Source organism: Prionailurus viverrinus, chromosome X (assembly GCF_022837055.1).
Source record: "Prionailurus viverrinus isolate Anna chromosome X, UM_Priviv_1.0, whole genome shotgun sequence".
NCBI lineage: Eukaryota > Metazoa > Chordata > Mammalia > Carnivora > Felidae > Prionailurus > Prionailurus viverrinus.
Window position 1 is genome coordinate 41772850 of NC_062579.1, and position 19043 is coordinate 41791892.

Here is a 19043-nt window from a genome sequence, read left to right on the forward strand (position 1 = left end):
ATATTAAGACTTTAACCCCCAGTACCTCAGAATACGGCTGTATTTGAAGATCAGGCTCTTGAATATGTCATTAGGTTGAAATGAAGCTGTTAGGCGGGTCCCTACTCCAATCTGACTGGTATCCTTGTGAGAAGAGGAGATTAGGACACACGGTAAGAAAATAGAGGTGTGTGAACACGGAGGGACAGCATGTGAAGAGGCAGCGAGAGGCTGTCCATGTGCAAGCCCAAGAGAGTGGTTTCAGGGGAAACCAACCATATCAGTACCTTAATCTTGGCCTTCCTAATTGTGGAACTGTGAGAAAATAAACTTTTACTTTTAAAGCCACCCAGTGGGTGACATTTTGTTATGGCAGCTCTTGTAAACTAATGCACTACCCCATGCTCTCCTTGCAACGCATCTGCACATCTTGATCAAAGGTGATGTGTGGGATCACATGAACTCAGCCACACACTGACATCAGAGTTGAAGACCTAACAAACTACTAGGGAAACTGTGTTAGAGTCTTAGCAATCTTACCATACTCAGAGGTAGCTGCCACACTGGTTGTGTTGCCAGCACGTCCGACCATAATCACAAAGAATGAGTCTGATGTGCGTTTGGTTCCATGAGCCCCTGCCATGACATTAACATCATAAGCCTGCTGATGTCCTGCCAGAGAATCAAAGAAACTTCCTAGAAGGCCTTTCTTAAACCCCGTGTGCCATTTTGGGCTAATAATAGGTTTCCATTCAGGAAGGAAAATAGATGTTCTTTTTAATGTCAACTTTGCTCCCCTACCATGTTTTACCCAATGCCAGAAGGTTGTGACTCAATTCTCATCTGTCCTTAATGTCCATCCTTTAAGACTCATGTTTCCTGAGATGCAGATCCTGCCATCTGAACGCTCACTATTTTCTAGCTAGGTAGATAGATGCATGTGGCTCAACAGCATTTGTAGATTGATGGGTTCTTGTGTGAGTCTGTTCTGAAGAGTACCAGGGAGAGGGAAATTCCCATTATGTAAACACCTCAGGATCTAGTCTTCGGATGATTGAAAAATATTCCATCTGGGGTGTCTGGGCGGCTCAGTCAGTTAATCCTCTGACTTTGGCTCAGGTCATGATCTCACAGCTTGTGAGTTCGAGCCTCAGCATCAGGCACTGTGCTGACAGCTCAGAGCCTGGATCTTGCTTTGGATTCTGTGTCTCCCTCTCTCTCTGCACTTCCCCTGCTCATGCTCTGTCTCTCTCACTCTCAAAATAAATAGACATTTTAAAAACTTTTTAAAAAATTTCGATCGTGTTTTCATATGTCATGTGAAACTCAATTGAGACATCATAATCCTGAAGACTCACCTGTTAACATGTGACATTTCCTCTTTCCTTTGAAAACTTATTGTAGATTTACTCAACTCTTCCTGGAAAATCAAGGCACTGAAGGTATGAAACCTACCTGCTCAAAGTAGATACTGTAGGCAAGTAAGAGCGAGGACACAGCAGGATGCCCCGCCGTTATTAATCCTATTATCACCCTGTTGATTGTCCCATGCTTGCCAATTAGTTATAAAATCTGTTTTGCAATAGATGAAGCAAACCCTTCAGGTATCCAAATGAGAAAGGAGAAGTAGTGTGCTGGCTGGGTGCTATCTCTGTCAATTATACTTGCGTGTGTGTGCCAGAAAAGAGTCATCTAACGTGAAAGAAACAGTGAACAGGTTGTGTCCACAAACACTGACCCTGGGAAAATAAACATTTTTTTTTTTGTTTCTTTGTTTGTTTTTCATTCCCATATAAGATGGCTCAGTTTCTTTGCTGAAAGTTAGAAAAGAGTGTACAATTTCTCTGCTGTAATCTTGAAGTAATTCATCCACTAAGAAATGAAACTTCACCATGAGAGGTCTGAGAAACCAGTGTAGATAATTTCTTACCTCACTTAGTTTAATCTTGAATAGAAAATAAAGGGTCTGTGGTGAAGAACCCTTTTAATTATTTTCTGTCTTACAGAATTGAGAACACTTCACTCACTCATTTATTGGAACAACACATCTATTACTGACACCTTGCCGAGGAAGGGGAATCTTACTTGATCTTTGCCTAAACTCTCCCCTAAACTCTCAGAGCTGTGCCTGAAGAGGCATGCGGGGAATCATGCACATGCTGACAGTGGGATGCCAGAGGTTAGTTCCAAGTTTTTCTTACCAAACTGAAAGAAATGGAAACCTTGTTACTTCTAACCTTTAAAGTGTCTTCAGGATACATGCTACAAGGGTGGTTAACCTTGAAAACTTTTAAGTGAAATAACCCAGACACAAAAGGACACCTATCACATGATTTTACAGATATGGAAAGTCTATACTAGGCAAAATGATAGAGACTGAAAGTAGATTAGAGGATATCAGGGATGGGGTGGGAGGAGTAGAGGGGGGAGCTACTGTTCAATGTGTACAGAGTTTCTGTTCATACTAATAAGAACTTTGACAGGAGTGGTGATAGTTGCACAATATTGTGAACCTAATTAATGCCACTGAATTGTACACGTAAAATGATTCAAATGACCATTTCACACTATATATATATATATATATATATATATATATATATATATTTACCACAATGAAACATGTTGAGGGCATTTGATCAGGAGGCAGAAATCTCTCTTAAGGGCCAGAGGCAGCCATCTAGAAGGGGATTCTAAGTCTGTCTCTGGATAACAATTGCAGAGCCAGGCAGAGGGCCCAGTATCCAGCAAGGGTTCCATAGGTATTAGCTGCTACTTAAACTACTGTCTGTCCCTTTCTTTTCAGGTAGAAGTTGTATCTCTGAGGTCTCATGAACAAACCTATGCACCTGTCAGCCTTCTGCTTGGCCTTTCCCTGAACTTTTCTCCTTTTCTCCCCTCCATTCTGCTGATTCTGATATGCTTTTACACTCCAATGTACGATTCTTAATGTCAGCGATTGTATTTTTTGTTTTGTTTTGTTTTTCATTTCTTGGTGTATCCATTTGGTTGATTTTGAAGTTCTAGTTTTCTGACGAAATCTCAATTTTGTCAGCCATATTCTTGAACATATTAATGATAATTATTTCACAGCCCATGCCTGACAATTATGCTATTGGGATATTCTGAGGATGTTTTTCTCTTCCTCTTTCTCTTAATCTGTTTTTTGATATGTCTGGTGGTTTAATTAAGTGCCAGACATTGTTGTGCCAGGTGGTTTAATTAAGAGCCAGGGCTCCTAGTCCTCCCAACAGCAGCAGTTGGTGCCGTGGTAGATGCCTCCCTCCCCTGGGCATACTGGCAGATATAGAGTAGGAAAGCCAGTGGTACTGGGTGACTGAAGAACAGGCAAGGGGGAAATGCTCTATGTTCCTTAGGTCCTGAATCCCACACCCCCACCTAATGACATCCATGGCCCATGGAAGCATTTTTCTGCTACTAGAGACATCTCCAGCGATCATCCATCAGAAAATCAGGTGGACTCAGAACAATGTAGTTCAGAATAGCTTTGCAAAAGCCCATTAAACTAAATGACTATGGAACAACAGTCCACCAAAGTAGATCAGAACAGACAGGCCAAACCTTAAAACTGGGCAACTTACTGGGGAAGAATGAAGAGTCCTTTTGTATAATATCCAAAATATGCAGGACAGGGAAAAAATCATTCTTTATATGCAGAACCAAGAAAGTTAAAACTTAAATGAGCAATGGCAATGCCCTGACAACAACAGAGAAGACTCAGATGTTGGGACTAGTTTGCAATGATTTTAACGTAGCCAATATAAAATTTCTTGAAGGAGTAATTATGGATTACTGTGAAATTGAAACATAGTAAACCTCTGTCAAGTTACAGACATGATATAAAAAGTACCAAATGGAAATTAAAAATTAAAAAATACAGTGTAAAAAATAAAAACTTGCTGGCTGGCATCCATTGTAGAATATAGATGACAGAAGATGAAAGCAGTGAATTTGAGTACAGATCAACAGAACATACTCTTTGGGGAAAAAAAGGGGGCAAGCAAACAAACATGGGCAGGGAGGTGGGAGCTGTGGGACTAAAGCTAAAGAGCTAACATTTGTATCATCTGAGTTCCAGGAGGAACAAATAGTCGAAGCAATATACATCCGATCCTGATATGACACAGAAGCTGTGGAATAATCAGACAGGGAAGATAAACCATAATGATAAATATGTTCTACGATAAATTGATTTCTAATGGGAAGCATAGACAATGTGCAGCAATAGATAGATAATGTAGGTAGATAGATGGAAACTGTAAAAGAGAATAAAAGGAGAATACCAGCATTCATGCTAGTTCAATAGCTATGAAAAATGTCTCTGTTTGGGTCATCAGTAGTTGTGACCTTGAAGAAAGGCCAACGAGGGCTTCCCAAAGTGAAACACAAGTAGAGAGAAGATGAAAAAACGCAGAGTAGAACATCCAAAAACTGGAACAATTTCAAAGTATGTGACATACGCATGAATGGAATACCCAAAGTGGAAGTCAGAGCAGAAAAATATATTTGGAAAATGACGACTGTGAAATTTCCAAATTACTGATAGGCACTGAATCATACATCCAGATGTTCACAGCTATCAAAACAAAACAAACAAACCAACAAACAAGCAAACAAACGAGCAAACAAAAAAGCTACCTGGTGGCCTATAAATTTGAATTAAAGAAGAGACAAAACAAAGAAGAGATCTTGAAGAAAGCCAGACCAATGCACCCCCCCCACACACACACACCAAGAACAGAAAGAACTACAATAACAAAAACTGCTTACTGATAGAGGAACAAGAAGAAAATTACAATGGAGTCATGTCAGTAGCCATGCAAGCAGGAAGAGAGTATAGGAGATCTTGTTAAGGTGCCACAAGATAAATAACTCACCCACCTATGATCATTTATGTGTCTAGTAAACAATATTTTGTAAAAAGGGATGGTAAATAAAGTCTTTTCTCTCAGATAAAGAAAAATGGAATCATCACCATTAGACCTATCCTGCAAAAAATGGAAAAGATTTTATTGAGGAAATAAGAAAAATGATACAGGTCAAAAATGTGGATTTATATAAAAAAGGAAGTGCATCAGAGAAGAAATGCATAAAGGTAAATAAAGTTAATTTTTATCGTTTTTAATAGATCAAAAGTAACTTGTTTATATAATTAAATGTATTTATCTTTTTCTTAATAAATGGCAAATAAATGTTTAAATAATGAGTTATAATGTATATGGTGATTATAGCATATGAAAAAGTGAAAAGAACGGCATTCATGTAAAAAGGGGAAGGAATAGTGTCATTTACCTGCCCAATTTGTCATTTGCAGGTGTCATTTGAATGTGGCCTTACGTTAGTTTAAAATCTATGTGTCACCTCTAAGGAAAGCTCTAAAATGTTTTTAAAGACCTGTAATTGATGCACTAAGAAGTGAAAAAAACTGGCTTTATATAAAATGTTCAATTAAAACCAGAGAACGCAGGAAAGTAAGCTTCTTGTAATGAGTAGAAAACAGCTACAAACATGGTTGATATCAATGCAAGTGTTTCAATAAGCACTTTAAATAGGAATGGTGTATAAATAGCAATCAAAATTCACAGTGAATTTTATTACAAGTGTATATTGTCCTCAAGCACCTATTTGCAATTCAGTGATTCCGATAGGCTAAAGTAAAGGTATGGAGAAAGACACACCATGCTAACAGTAAGCTAAGGAACTCTAGAGAATTTATATTAATTTTATACTGTCAGGGGCATAAAACTCACAGAAATTGGCAGAACTGTCACAACCACAAGAAGTCTAAGATGGTACAACTACTAAATATGAGTTAGTATCCTTGATGGGATCTTAGAACACAAAAAGAACATTAGCAAAAACCTGAGAAAGTCTGAATGAAGTATAGTCTTTGGTTAATGATAATGTATCAATATCAGTTTTGTTAATGTTGTAAATGTGCCTCGCTAACATAAAATCATAGTAATAGGGAAATGAGATTTTGGGGTATATGGGAATTGTCTTTACTCTCTTCATAGTAATTATGCAAATGTGAAAGTTTTAAAATGTAAGATTTATTTTTAAGATTCTCCTATGATTTGTTTCCCTCTCTCTCTTTTTCCCCCTCCTGTATAGTCATCTGTTTGGTTTCTTAAATTCCGCATATGAGTGAAATAATATGATTGTGGTGAACACTGGGTGTTGTATGTATGGAATGAATCACTTAAATCTACTCCTGAAACCAATATTGCACTATATGTTAACTAACTACAATTAAATAAAAATTTAAATAAATATTAAAAATAAATAAAAGTAAAATGTGACGTTTATTTTCAAAAAGCACATTGGTATCATATTGCAGTAGTTGCAGCTATCTTGATGATCTCTGGACAGATTTAAGACATAAAATGTCACTTTTTTAAAAAGTATACCGAACCCTACTACTGCAACAAGTCTGCGGCCAACAGTGTTTGAGCAGCTGAATTGTAAATGGATGAATCTAAAGAGGTCTACTACCATTACAATCTCTTTTGTTCCCGCTTGGAACCCTTTGGGGATGTGACAGAGAGGAGGCAGCTGTGTGTAAAGCTTCAGTGTAAGGACTTCAAGTGTTTCTTGGGCACTTTCTTGTGTACCCAGAATTGCATGTGCCTAAAGATGAACCTGGCTTCTTTGGGGTGTTCCAGATCAAAGGACTGGCATATTATTGCTTTGACTATAACCTTCCCAGTGAATCTGGGACACTAGGACCTTCTGTACCTCTGTCATGGAGTGGGTGAGAACCAGTTTTTCAAGTACATGTCCCAGAATGAAATAGGCTATAACACCCACCAGCCAATTGATTTGTAAATGTTGAAAGATTAACACTTAAAAGAACAAACTACACCAAGTATTGACATTTGTATTATTACACAAAATATTCACTGCCACACCCTGATGTGACTTTCCCTAGTGGAAGTATTGTACATCCCTGATGAACACATGCATGTCCACGTGACTTAGCCTGGTTTATGGCATATCTAATCCAAGTGGAATGTCTTTTTTGTGTATGTGTATGGTATATTTATTTAATTTTTAGCATACAGTGTTTTATTAGTTTCAAGTGTACAACATAGTGACTCAAGAATGCCATACATCACCTAGTGCTCATCTCGGTAAGTGCACTACTTAATCCACAGCACCTATTTAACCCATTCCCTCACCCTCCTCCCTCTGGTAACCATCAGTTTGTTCTCTATAATTAAGAGTCTTTTTCTTGATATGTCTTTATTTTTCTCCTTTGCTCATCTGTTTTATTTCTTAAGTTCCACGTATGAGTGAAATCATATATTATGTGTCTTTCTGTGATTGATTTATTTGGTTTGGCATTATACTCTCTAGCTTCATCTATTGTCATTGCAAATGGCAAGATTTCATTCTTTTTAGGTCTGAATAATATTCCATTGTATATATACACTACTGCTTCTTTATTGATTCATCTATTGTTGGGCACTTGAACTGCTTCCATAATTTGACTTTGTAAATAATGCTGATATAAACATAGGGGTGCATGTGTCCCTTTGAATTAGTGTTTCGGTATTCCTTGGGTAAATACCCAATAGTGTGATTGCTGGATCTATGGTAGTCTATTTTGAACTTTTTGAAGATCCTCCATGCTATTTTGCAGAGAGGCTGCTCCAGTTTGCATTTCCACCAACAGTGTAAGACGTTTCTCCTTCCTCTGCATCCTCACCAACACCTGTTGTTTCTTGTGGTGTTGAGTTTAGCCATTGTAACAGGTGTGAGCTGATAGCTCATTGTAGTTTTGATTTGCATCTCCCTAATGCTACATGATGATGAACATCTTTTCATGTGTCTGTTGGCCATGTGTATATCTTATTTGGAGAAATGTGTGTTCATATCTTCTGCCCATTTTTAATTGGATTATTCGTGTTTTGTGGTGTTGAGTTTTATAAGTTCATTATATATTTTAGATACTAACTCCTTATCAGATATGTCATTTGCAAATATATTCACCCATCCCATAAGTTTTGCCGTTTAGTTTTGATTGTTTCCTAAGCTGTGCAGAAGCTTTCCATTTTGATGAAGCCCCAGTTTTTATTTTTGCTTTTGTTTCCCTTGCCTCAGGAGACATTCTAGAAAGAAGTTGCCAAGACCAGTGTCAAAGTGAGTACTACCCATGTACTCCTCTAGGATTTTTATGGTTTCAGGTCTCACATTTAAGTCTTTCATCCACTTTGAATGTATTTTTGTGAATGCTTTAATAAACTTGTCCAGTTTCGTTCTTCTTCATGTTGCTGTTCCATTTCCCCAACACCATTTCTTGAAGAGGCTGTCTTTTTCCCATTGGATATTCTTTCCTGCTTTGTTGAATATTAATTTACCATACAGTTGTAAGTTCATTTCTGGGTTTTCTATTTTATTCCATTGATCTATGTATCTTTTTTGTGCCAGGACCATACTGTCTTGATCACTACAGCTTTGTAATATAACTTGAAGTCTGGAATCGTGATGGCTCCAGCTTTTCTTTTCTTTTTCAAGGTTTCTTTGGCTATTTGGGGTCTTTTGTGGTTCCATATAAACTTTAGGATTGCTTGTTCTAGCTCTGTGAAAATTTCTGGTGGTATTTTCACAGGAATTGTATTAAATGTGTAGATTGCTTCAGGTAGTATAGACATTTTAACAAGATTTGTTCTTCCAATCCATAACATGGAATGTCTTTTCATTTCTTTGTATCCTCTTCAAGTTCTTTCATCAGTGTTTTATAGTTTTCAGAATACAGGCCTTTCATGTGTTTTGTTACGTTTATTCCTAGGTGTCTTATGGTTTTTGATGCAATTTTTAAAGAAATTTTTATGTTTATTTATTTTTGAGAGAGAGAGAGAGAGTGCGAGCAGGGGCAGGGCAGAGAGAGAGGGAGATACAGGAACTGAAGCAGGCTCCAGGCTCTAAGCTGTTGGCACAGAGCCAGATGTGGAGCCTGAACCCACAAACCATCAGATCATGACCTGAGCTGAAGTCTGGCACTTAACCGACTGAGCCACCCAGGTGCCCCTGGTGCAATTTTAAATGGGGTTGCTTCCTTAATTTCTTTTTCTGCTATTTCCTTATTGATGTATAGAAATGCAACAGATTTCTGTACATTGCTTTTGTACTCTGTGACTTTACTGAATTCATGTATCAGTTCTAGCAATTTTTTGGTGTAACTTTTGGGTTTTCTATATCATGCCATCTACAAATAGTGAAAGTTTTACTTCTTTCTTGTTGATTTGGATGCTTTTATATCTTTTTGTTGTCTTATTGCTGTGGCTAGGATTTCCAGTACTATGTTAAATAACAGTGGTGAGAGTAGACATCTCTGCATTGTTCCTGACCATAGAAAGAAAAGCTCTCTGTTTTCCCCATTTATAATGATATTAGCTGTGGATTTTTTGTATATGACCTTTATTATGTTGAAGTATGTTCTTTCTAACCACACTTTTTTGAGGATTTTTATCATGAATGGATGTTACACTTTGTCAAATGCTTTTTCTGCATCTATTAAAAGGATCATATGGTTCTTACCATTACTTTTATTAATGTAGTGTATCACATTGATTGATTTGTGAATATTGAACCAGTCCTGCAGCCTAGGAAAGAGCCCAACCACCATTGCAATCCAGGAGTAAATCCCACTTGATTGTGGTAAGTGATTCTTTGAATGTACTATTGGATTTGCTTTGCTAGTATTGTATTGAGAATGTTTGCATTCATGTTCCTCAGATATATTGGCTTGTAGTTCTCTTTTTTAGTGGAGTCTTTATCCGGTTTTAGAATCAGAGTGATGCTAGCCTCATAGAATGAGTTTGGAAGTTTTCCTTCTTTTTCTATTTTTTTTTAATAATTTGAGAAGAATAGGTATAATCTCTTCTTTAAATGTTTGGTATAATTTACCTGTGAAGCCATCTCTTCCTGGACTTTTGTTTGTTGGGAAAATTTTCTTAACCAATTCAATTTCTTTCCTAGTTATCAGTCTGTTCAAGTTTTCTATTTTTCCTGTTTCAATTTTGGTGGTTTATATGTTTCTAAAATTTATCCATTTCTTCTAGGTTGTCTAATTTGTTGGCATATAGTTTTTCATAATATTCTCTTAGAATTGTATTTCTGTTGTGCTGGTTGTTATTTCTTCTCTCTCATTTGTCATTTTATTTATGTGGGTTCTTTCTCTTTTCTTGTTGATAAGTCTGGCTAGAAGTTTATCAATTTTATTAATTTTTTCTAAGAACCATTTTGTGGTTTCTTTGATCTATTGATTTTTTTTTAGTTTCTATATCACTTATTTCTGCTCTGATCTTTATTATTTCCTTCCTTCTGCTGGCTTTAGGCTTCATTTGTTGTTCTTTTTCTAGCTTCTTTAGGTGGAAGCTTGGCTGTTTATTTGAAATTTCACTTGCTTCAGGTAGGCCTCTATTTCTGTATATTTCCCTCCCAGTACAACTTTTGCTGCATCCCAAAGGCTTTGGACCACTGTGTTTTAATTTGTCTCCATGTATTTTTTATTTTTTATTTGATTTCATATTTGGCCCATTCATCCTTTAGTAGCATGTTATTTAACCTGCATATATTTGTGTTCTTTCTAGATATTTTTTCTTGTGGTTGACCAAGTTTCAAAGCATGGTGGTAAGAAAATATGCATGGTATGATCAATCTTTTTGTGTTTTTTGAGACCTGTTTTGTAACCTGTTTGTGATCTATTCTGGAGAATATCCTTGTGCATTGAAAAGAATGTGTAGTCTGCTGTTGTAGTATAGAATGTTCAGAATATATCTATTAAGTCCATCTGGTCCACTATGTCATGCAAAGCCATTGTTTCCTTCCTTATTTTTCTGTTTAGATGATCTATCCTTTGCTGTGAGTGGAGTGTTAAAGCCCCCTACTACTATTGTATTATATCAATTAGTTCCTTCATGTTTGTCATTAATTGTTTTATATATTTGGATGCTGTCATGTTGGATGCATTAGTATTCACAATTGTTATATCTTGTTGTGTTTTCTCCTTTATTATGATATAGTGCCCTAATCATCTCTTGTTACAGTCTTTGTTTTAAAGTCTAGTTTTTCTTATGTAAGTATTGCAACTCCACCTTTATTTTGGTGTCCAGTTGCATGATAAATGTTTCCCCATCCCCTCACTTTCAATCTGCAGGTTTCTTTAGGTCTAAAATGAGTCTTTTCTGGCAGCATATAGATGGGTCTTGTTTTTTTCATCCATTCTGACATCCTATGTCTTTTGAGTGGAACATTTAGTCCATTTACATTTAAAGTAATTATTGAATTATTTGTCATTATTTCTGGAGATATTCTCTGTTCCTTCCTTGTCTTTGTCACTTTTGGTCTGTCCCTTCCACTCAGAGGCCTCTTAATATTTCTTGCATTGCTGGTTTAGTGGTCACGAATTCATTCTGTTTTTGTTTGTCTGGGAAACTCTGTCTCTCCTTCTATTCTGAATGATAGCCTTCCTGGATAGAGTGTTCTTGGCTGCAGATTCTTCCTGATTCAGCACCTTGAGAATATTATGCCACTCCTTTCTGGCTTGCCAAGTTTCTGTTGAGATATCTCTAGCTAGACTTATTGGTCTTTTTTTGTAAGTTAAGGACTTCTTTTGTATGGCTGCTTTTATGATTTTTTAAATTTATCGCTATATTTTGCAATTTTAATTACAATATGTCTTGGTGTTGTGCTGCTTTTGTTGATTTTTATGGAGTTCTCTGTGCCTCCTGGATCTGGATGTCTATTTCATTCCCCAAATTAGGGAAATTTTCAGCTATTATTTCCTCAAAAATATTATCTGCCCCTCTTTTCTCTCTTCTTCTTCTGGGACTCTTATAACATGAATGTTATTATGTTTGATGGATTCAATGAGTTCTGTAAGTCTATTCGTATGGTCCATAATTCCTCTTTCTCTCTTTTGTTCAGCTTCATTATTTTGTCTTCTATATCACTTATTTTTTTCTCTGCTTCTTCCAGATGTGTGTTCGTTTCATCAAGCTTGTTTCTAATCTCAGTTATTGCATTCTTCATTTCTGACTGATTCTTTTTTTAACTCATTTATCTCTATAGTAGGGGTCTCCCTGATGTCTTCCATTCTTTTCTCAAGTCCAGAGAGTATTCTTATGATCATGGCTTTTAAATCCCCTATCAGTTATGTTACTTATATCTGTTTCACTTAGATTTCTGACCCAGCCTTATCTTGGTCTTTCATTTGGGATTAATGCCTCCATCTTGGTATTTTGTCTAAGTCTCTGCCTTCTTTGGTGTGTTAAAAAAGCCACTTATGTCCTGCTCCTGAGAATAATGGATTTATAAAGAGGAAGTCATGTTTGTCCAGAGCCTGGCACTTCACAGAGTGTCTCTGGTATGTGCTGTATGCACACTCTTCTGTTGTGCTTCAGCTGCTCTATCCTTTAAGCCAGTCATCCACAGAGCCTCTCTTTGCCTGCAGTGGCAGTGTTTGGTCCTTCACCAGAGTGTGATGAGTTTTAAGTAGCTGTGCTCTGGTCTGCTTGTTAAATGAGACCTGATACTACTTCCACTAGAACTGAAGCCCTGCTGAACTCTCTGGTCGGGAGACATAGTGTGTGCCAGAGTCTCTGCTGGTTTTCTGGGAAACATGCCCGTTGCTCTGGGACTGAGGCAAGCTTGAATGAAAATGGCAGTCCCACCAGAGCATGAGGTTGCTGATCTTGGTGTAAGCATGTTAGGCAGCCAGTGTGGGCACTGCACTGCTTTCCACTGGTGTCTCTGTGTTTATGCTGAGGGTCAGGGGAGGGAAATGGTGCCAGTCAGCTCTTTTGTTCCCAGAAAGGCATCTTCATGAATGCTGCACTCCAAGAGGAGTGAATAGTCTCCCCACTGTGTGTCCCACTGTTTTTTCAGATCGTTTTTTCTGTACTGTCTACCTTCAGCTTGTTTGCCTGTCTTCTCTCCAGGAGCAGCGCAGTTGCTTCCAGGCTCTATCCCAGCCAAGCATGCTGACTTTTAAAACTCTAGGGTTTAGGGACATGGTGTGGGAAGGGATTTGTGCCTGTCTTCTGGATGAGGGGCCTGCTGTACTGGAACTGGGACAAGCTTGAGCAAGAAGGGAAGTTGGGTCAGAGTGCTGGGGTGTGGGTCTTGGTATAAGCAAGTTAGGCAGCCAGTGTCGGTGAGCCAATTCCTTTTAAGAAATCTCTGGTTCTGTTACTTGGAGAGCAGTTACAAATATACTCTGCAATGTAATTTTTGCACTCCTAACTTTATCTTAGCATCTGTTTTCTGAAATCTCATCTGTGACAGAGATTAATATTGCAGGAGATGAGAAGTGGACAGATTCAGGATACAGTTTGAAGGTAGAGTTGACAGAGTTTGCTGATGGATCACATATGTCATATAAGGCAAATACTTATTAATATTTATTTTAATTAAATATACAGTAAATATTACTACTATTCACTAACTTCAAATCTGAGAAATGCTATTCAATGGGGTGTGTCACATTTCCTTGCCCTCTTGAAATTAGGCATAGCTATGTTCCTTTCTCTGATAAATGAAATATAAAAGGAAATAAAAAGTGTCACTTATTTTGGAGGCAATTAAGAATTGATGAATGTTTTTCATGGTTTCTTCTTTCTGCTGCTGTAACTGGTGAGGATTCAGAGGTTGTAGCCTCCATTATCTTATGTCCCCGAATAGGGATAATATAGAGAAAATATCCCATCTGATCCATGAAAAACATGTACAATGAGCAAGAAATAAATGTTAAGCCATTGAGATTTTTGTGTATTTTATTACAACAATCTAATATTGCTCAGCCTGACTAAAATAGCTACTAGTACTGGAAGTGGATTGCCACAGAAACAAAACTCACAAAACCCTAAATATATGGCATTGACTTCACAGTCAGATGGTAGATGGTGAGAAAAAGTTGTTTGGAAGCTCAGAGGAGTTAAAAAAAATTGTTTCTGTTCACACATTTGATAAATAGCAAAGCTGAATTTGAAGGTAATTTTATTTGACTACAAAATTTATGTCACTTACCAATATGTATAGCCTTTCATTTGAGGCTCAGGTGGTCGGATAGTGATGGCTTGTCTTTAATTGATGCATTTATCCTTTCAGCAAATATTGTATGCAGTAATACTGAGTAAGTACCAGTCATTGTGCAGAATGGGAATAGGAATACATAAATTAATAAGTCAATTTTTAGTTATGTTGCATTTAAGCTAACTTTAGTACTATGGAGTGGAATGGTCCAATAAAAAATAATTAATTAATCCATTCATTCATCCCACAAATCAGTGTCAAACACTTGCAATGGGCCAAAAACTCTGTTATATGTTGGGAATGCAATGATGAGTTGCATAATTCTTTTTTTGCATTTTTTATTTTATTTTCAATAGTTTGTTGTTTTATTTCATTTATGTTCATGAGAAATAATGCTCTGTAGTTTCCTTTTTTTGTACTGTTTTTGTCTTGTTTTGGAATTAGAGTAATAGATAAATCATAAAATGATTATAGGTAGTCCCCTCTTTTTTATTTTCTGGAAGAGATTATGTAAATTGGTGTTAACTACTGTTTAAGTGTTTGGTAGACCTGTCTGGTGAAACCATCTTGGTGGAGAGATTCCTTTTTCTGGAACTTTTTCATTACAAATTCAAAATCATTCATGGTTATAGGACTAATCAAATGATCAGATTATGTATATTATCTTGGGTTGAGTTTTGGCAAGTTGTAATTTTTAAGGAATATGTCTTTTTCTTTTAAGTTGTCAAATTTAATATTCTTTGTTATGTCTTTAATTATGTAGGATCTGTAATGAGATCCCCTATTTCATTCCTGGTATTGGTGATTTGTGAGTTCTCTCATTTTGTTTTTGCTCTTACACTGAAAGGTTTATCAATGTTGTTGATTTTTTTTTCAAATAACTTCCTTTCATTAACACTTGTGTATTTTTTCTATGCTCTCACCTTAATGTACCTATGTCACTGATTTGGAAGTTTATTGTAAATAGTAGCATGTAGTCATATCTTTTGGTTATTGTGTCATAGATTCTTTAGGCTCTGGCTTATTTGTTTTTACTCTATCTCTATATCTGCATTGGATAAATTCTATTGATATGTCCTCAATTCATTGACTCTATGCTTTGTATTCTCCATTCTACTATTGAGCCTTCCCAGGCAGAGTTTTCTTAATTCAGTCATTTTATTTTATTATTTATTACTGAGAATTTCTATTTTTTCATTTAAAAGAATTTTAAATTGCTTGTTGAAGCATTTTTATAATGGCTGCTTTAAAATTCTTGTCATGGATGTCTCAGGCCCCAGTGATGAAGAAGATTCCTGGGTAAAGCTCCTTTTTGTCCTTTATCTCTGGCAAAGGAGGGTAGCCTAGCACGGAAGAAAAGCACTTCTCCTGGCTGCTTATTAGCAACAGGTTTCCTGAAAGATCCTCCTGACCATTGCCTCCAGGCCTCATTGGTGTTGGCGATGGTACTTCTATTCAATTCAATGGAGCTTTCTGCTGTTGATAAGTTGGGCTTTGGGAAATGCCAGGCCTGAGTTGCTTTAATCTGTTGAGTTGGGGGGGGGGTCACAAGACATTCTCCCCACCTTACAGGGTCTTCTTATATATTTTTTTATGTATCATGTGTAGAGTTTTTAGTTGTCCTTGGTAGGAATAATAGGGGAAAGTGTGTTTATCTTGTCCCAGAACCATAAAACAATAGGTGATTCTTTTTCTTTTCAATATATGAAATTTGTTGTCAAATTGGTTTCCATACAACACCCAGTGCTCAACCCAAAAGGTGCCCTCCTCAATACCCATCACCCACCCTCCACTCCCTCCCACCCCCCATCAACCCTCAGTTTGTTCTCAGTTTTTAACAGTCTTTTATGCTTTGGCTCTCGCCCACTCTAACCTCTTTTTTTTTTGCCTTCCCCTCCCCCATGGGTTTCTGTTAAGTTTCTCAAGATCCACATAAGAGTGAAAACATATGGTATCTGTCTTTCTCTATATGGCTTATTTCACTGAGCATCACACTCTCCAGTTCCATCCACGTTGCTACAAAGGGGCATATTTCGTTCTTTCTCATTGCCACGTAGTACTCCATTGTGTATATAAACCACAATTTCTTTATCCATTCATCAGTTGATGGACATTTAGGCTCTTTCCATAATTTGGCTATTGTTGAAAGTGCTGCTATAAACACTGAAGTACAAGTGCCCCTATGCATCAGCACTCCTTCATCCCTTGGGTAAATTCCTAGCAGTGCTATTGCTGGGTCATAGGGTAGGTCTATTTTTAATTTTCTGAGGAATCTCCACACTGCTTTCCAGAGCGGCTGCACCAATTTGCATTCCCACCAACAGTGCAAGAGGGTTCCCGTTTCTCCACATCTTCTCCAGCATCTATCGTCTCCTGATTTGTTCATTTTGGCCACTCTGACTGGCGTGAGGTAATATCTGAGTGTGGTTCTGATTTGTATGTCCCTGATGAGGAGCGACGTTGAGCATCTTTTCATGTACCTGTTGGCCATCCGGATGTCTTCTTTAGAGAAGTGTCTATTCATATTTTCTGCCCATTTCTTCACTGGGTTATTTGTGTTCGGGTGTGGAGTTTGGTGAGATCTTTATAGATTTTGGAGACTAGCCCTTTGTCTGATATGTCATTTGCAAATATCTTTTCCCATTCTGTTGGTTGCCTTTTAGTTTTGTTGGTTGCTTCCCTTGCTGTGCAGAAGCTTTTTATCTTCATAAGGTCCCAGTAATTCATTTTTGCTTTTAATTCCCTTGCCTTTGGGGATGTGTCGAGGAAGAGATTGCTATGGCTGAGGTCAGAGAGGTCTTTTCCTGCTTTCTCCTCTAGGGTTTTGATGGTTTCCTGTCTTACATTCAGGCCCTTTATCCATTTTGAGTTTATTTTTGTGAATGGTGTGAGAAAGTGGTCTAGTTTCAACCTTCTGCATGTTGCTGTCCAGTTCTCCCAGCACCATTTGTTAAAGAGACTGTCTTTTTTCCATTGGATGTTCTTTCCTGCTTTGTCAAAGATGAGTTGGCCATACGTTTGTGGGTCTAGTTCTGGGGTTTCTATTCTATTCCATTGGCCTATGTGTCTGTTTTTGTGCCAATACCATGCTGTCTTGATGATTACAGCGTTGTAGTAGAGGCTAAAGTCTGGGAGTGTGATGCCTCCTGCTTTGGTCTTCTTCTTCAAAATTCCTTTGGCGATTCGGGGCCTTTTGTCATTCCATATGAATTTTAGAGTTGCTTGTTCTAGTTTCGAGAAGAATGCTGGTGCAATTTTGATTGGGATTGCATTGAATGTGTAGATAGCTTTGGGTAGTATTGACATTTTGACAATATTTATTCTTCCAATCCATGAGCAGGGAATGTCTTTCCATTTCTTTATATCTTCTTCAATTACCTTCATAAGCTTTCTATAGTTTTCAGCATACAGATCTTTTACATCTTTGGTTAGATTTATTCCTAGGTATTTTATGCTTCTTGGTGCAATTGTGAATGGGATCAGTTTCTTTATTTGTCTTTCTGTTGCTTCATTGTTAGTGTATAAAAATGCAACTGATTTCTGTACATTGATTTTGTATCCTGCAACTTTGCTGAATTCATGTATCAGTCTAGCAGACTTTTGGTGGAGTTTATCGGCGTTTCCATATATAATATCATGTCATCTGCAAAAAGTGAAAGCTTGACTTCATCTTTGCCAATTTTGATGCCTTTGATTTCCTTTTGTTGTCTGATTGCTGATGCTAGAACTTCCAACACTATGTCAAACAACAGCGGTGAGAGTGGGCATCCCTGTCGTGTTTCTGATCTCAGGGAAAAAGCTCTCAGTTTTTCCCCCATTGAGGATGATGTTAGCTGTGGGCTTTTCATAAATGGCTTTTATGATGTTTAAATATGTTCCTTCTATCCGGACTTTCTCAAGGGTTTTTATTAAGAAAGGGTGCTGGATTTTGTCAAAGGCCTTTTCTGCATCGATTGACAGGATCATATGGTTCTTATCTTTTCTTTTGTTAATGTGATGTATCACGGTGATTGATTTGCGAATGTTGAACCAGCCCTGCATCCCAGGAATGAATCCCACTTGATCATGGTGAATAATTCTTTTTATATGCTGTTGCATTCGATTTGATAGTATCTTATTGAGAATTTTTGCATCCATGTTCATCAGGGATATTGGCCTGTCGTTCTCTTTTTTTACTGGGTCTCTGTCTGGTTTAGGAATCAAAGTAATACTGGCTTCATAGAATGAGTCTGGAAGTTTTCCTTCCCTTTCTATTTCTTGGAATAGCTTGAGAAGAATAGGTATTATCTCTGCTTTAAATGTCTGGTAGAACTCCCCTGGGAAGCCATCTGGTCCTGGACTCTTATTTGTTGGGAGATTTTTGATAACCGATTCAATTTCTTCGCTGGTTATGGGTCCGTTCAAGCTTTCTATTTCCTCCTGATTGAGTTTTGGAAGAGTGTGGGTGTTCAGGAATTTGTCCATTTCTTCCAGGTTGTCCAATTTGTTGGCATATAATTTTTCATAGAATTCCCTGATAATTGTTTGTATCTCTGAGGGATTGGTTGTAATAATTCCATTTTCATTTATGATTTTATCTATTTGGGTCATCTCCCTTTTCTTTTTGAGAAGCCTGGCTAGAGGTTTAACAATTTGGTTCATTTTTTCAAAAAAACAACTCTTGGTTTTGTTGATCTGCTCTACAGTTTTTTTAGATTCTATATTGTTTATTTCTGCTCTGATCTCTATTATTTTTCTTCTGCTGCTCGGTTTAGGCTGCCTTTCCTGTTTTGCTTCTATTTCCTTTAAGTGTGCTGTTAGATTTTGTATTTGGGATTTCTCTTGTTTCTTGAGATAGGCCTGGATTGCGATGTATTTTCCTCTTAGGACTGCCTTCGCTGCATCCCAAAGCGTTTGGATTGTTGTCTTTTCACTTTCGATTGTTTCCATATATTTTTTAATTTCTTCTCTAATTGCCTGGTTGACCCACTCATTCTTTAGTAGGGTGTTCTTTAACCTCCATG

The 19043-nt window shown here is 37.3% G+C and overlaps 1 long non-coding RNA gene across 1 annotated transcript in view; it reads left to right on the plus strand.

Annotated features, from left to right (window-relative positions):
* LOC125157785 (uncharacterized) overlaps positions 1-6126 on the plus strand; it is a 33742-nt gene extending 27616 nt beyond the window's left edge. Inside the window, exons 2-4 of the long non-coding RNA XR_007149068.1 lie at positions 1384-1421; positions 1986-2158; positions 4953-6126. This is a non-coding gene — a long non-coding RNA (uncharacterized LOC125157785). The remainder of the gene's footprint in view (positions 1-1383; positions 1422-1985; positions 2159-4952) is intronic.
* The last annotated feature ends 12917 nt before the right edge of the window (positions 6127-19043 follow it).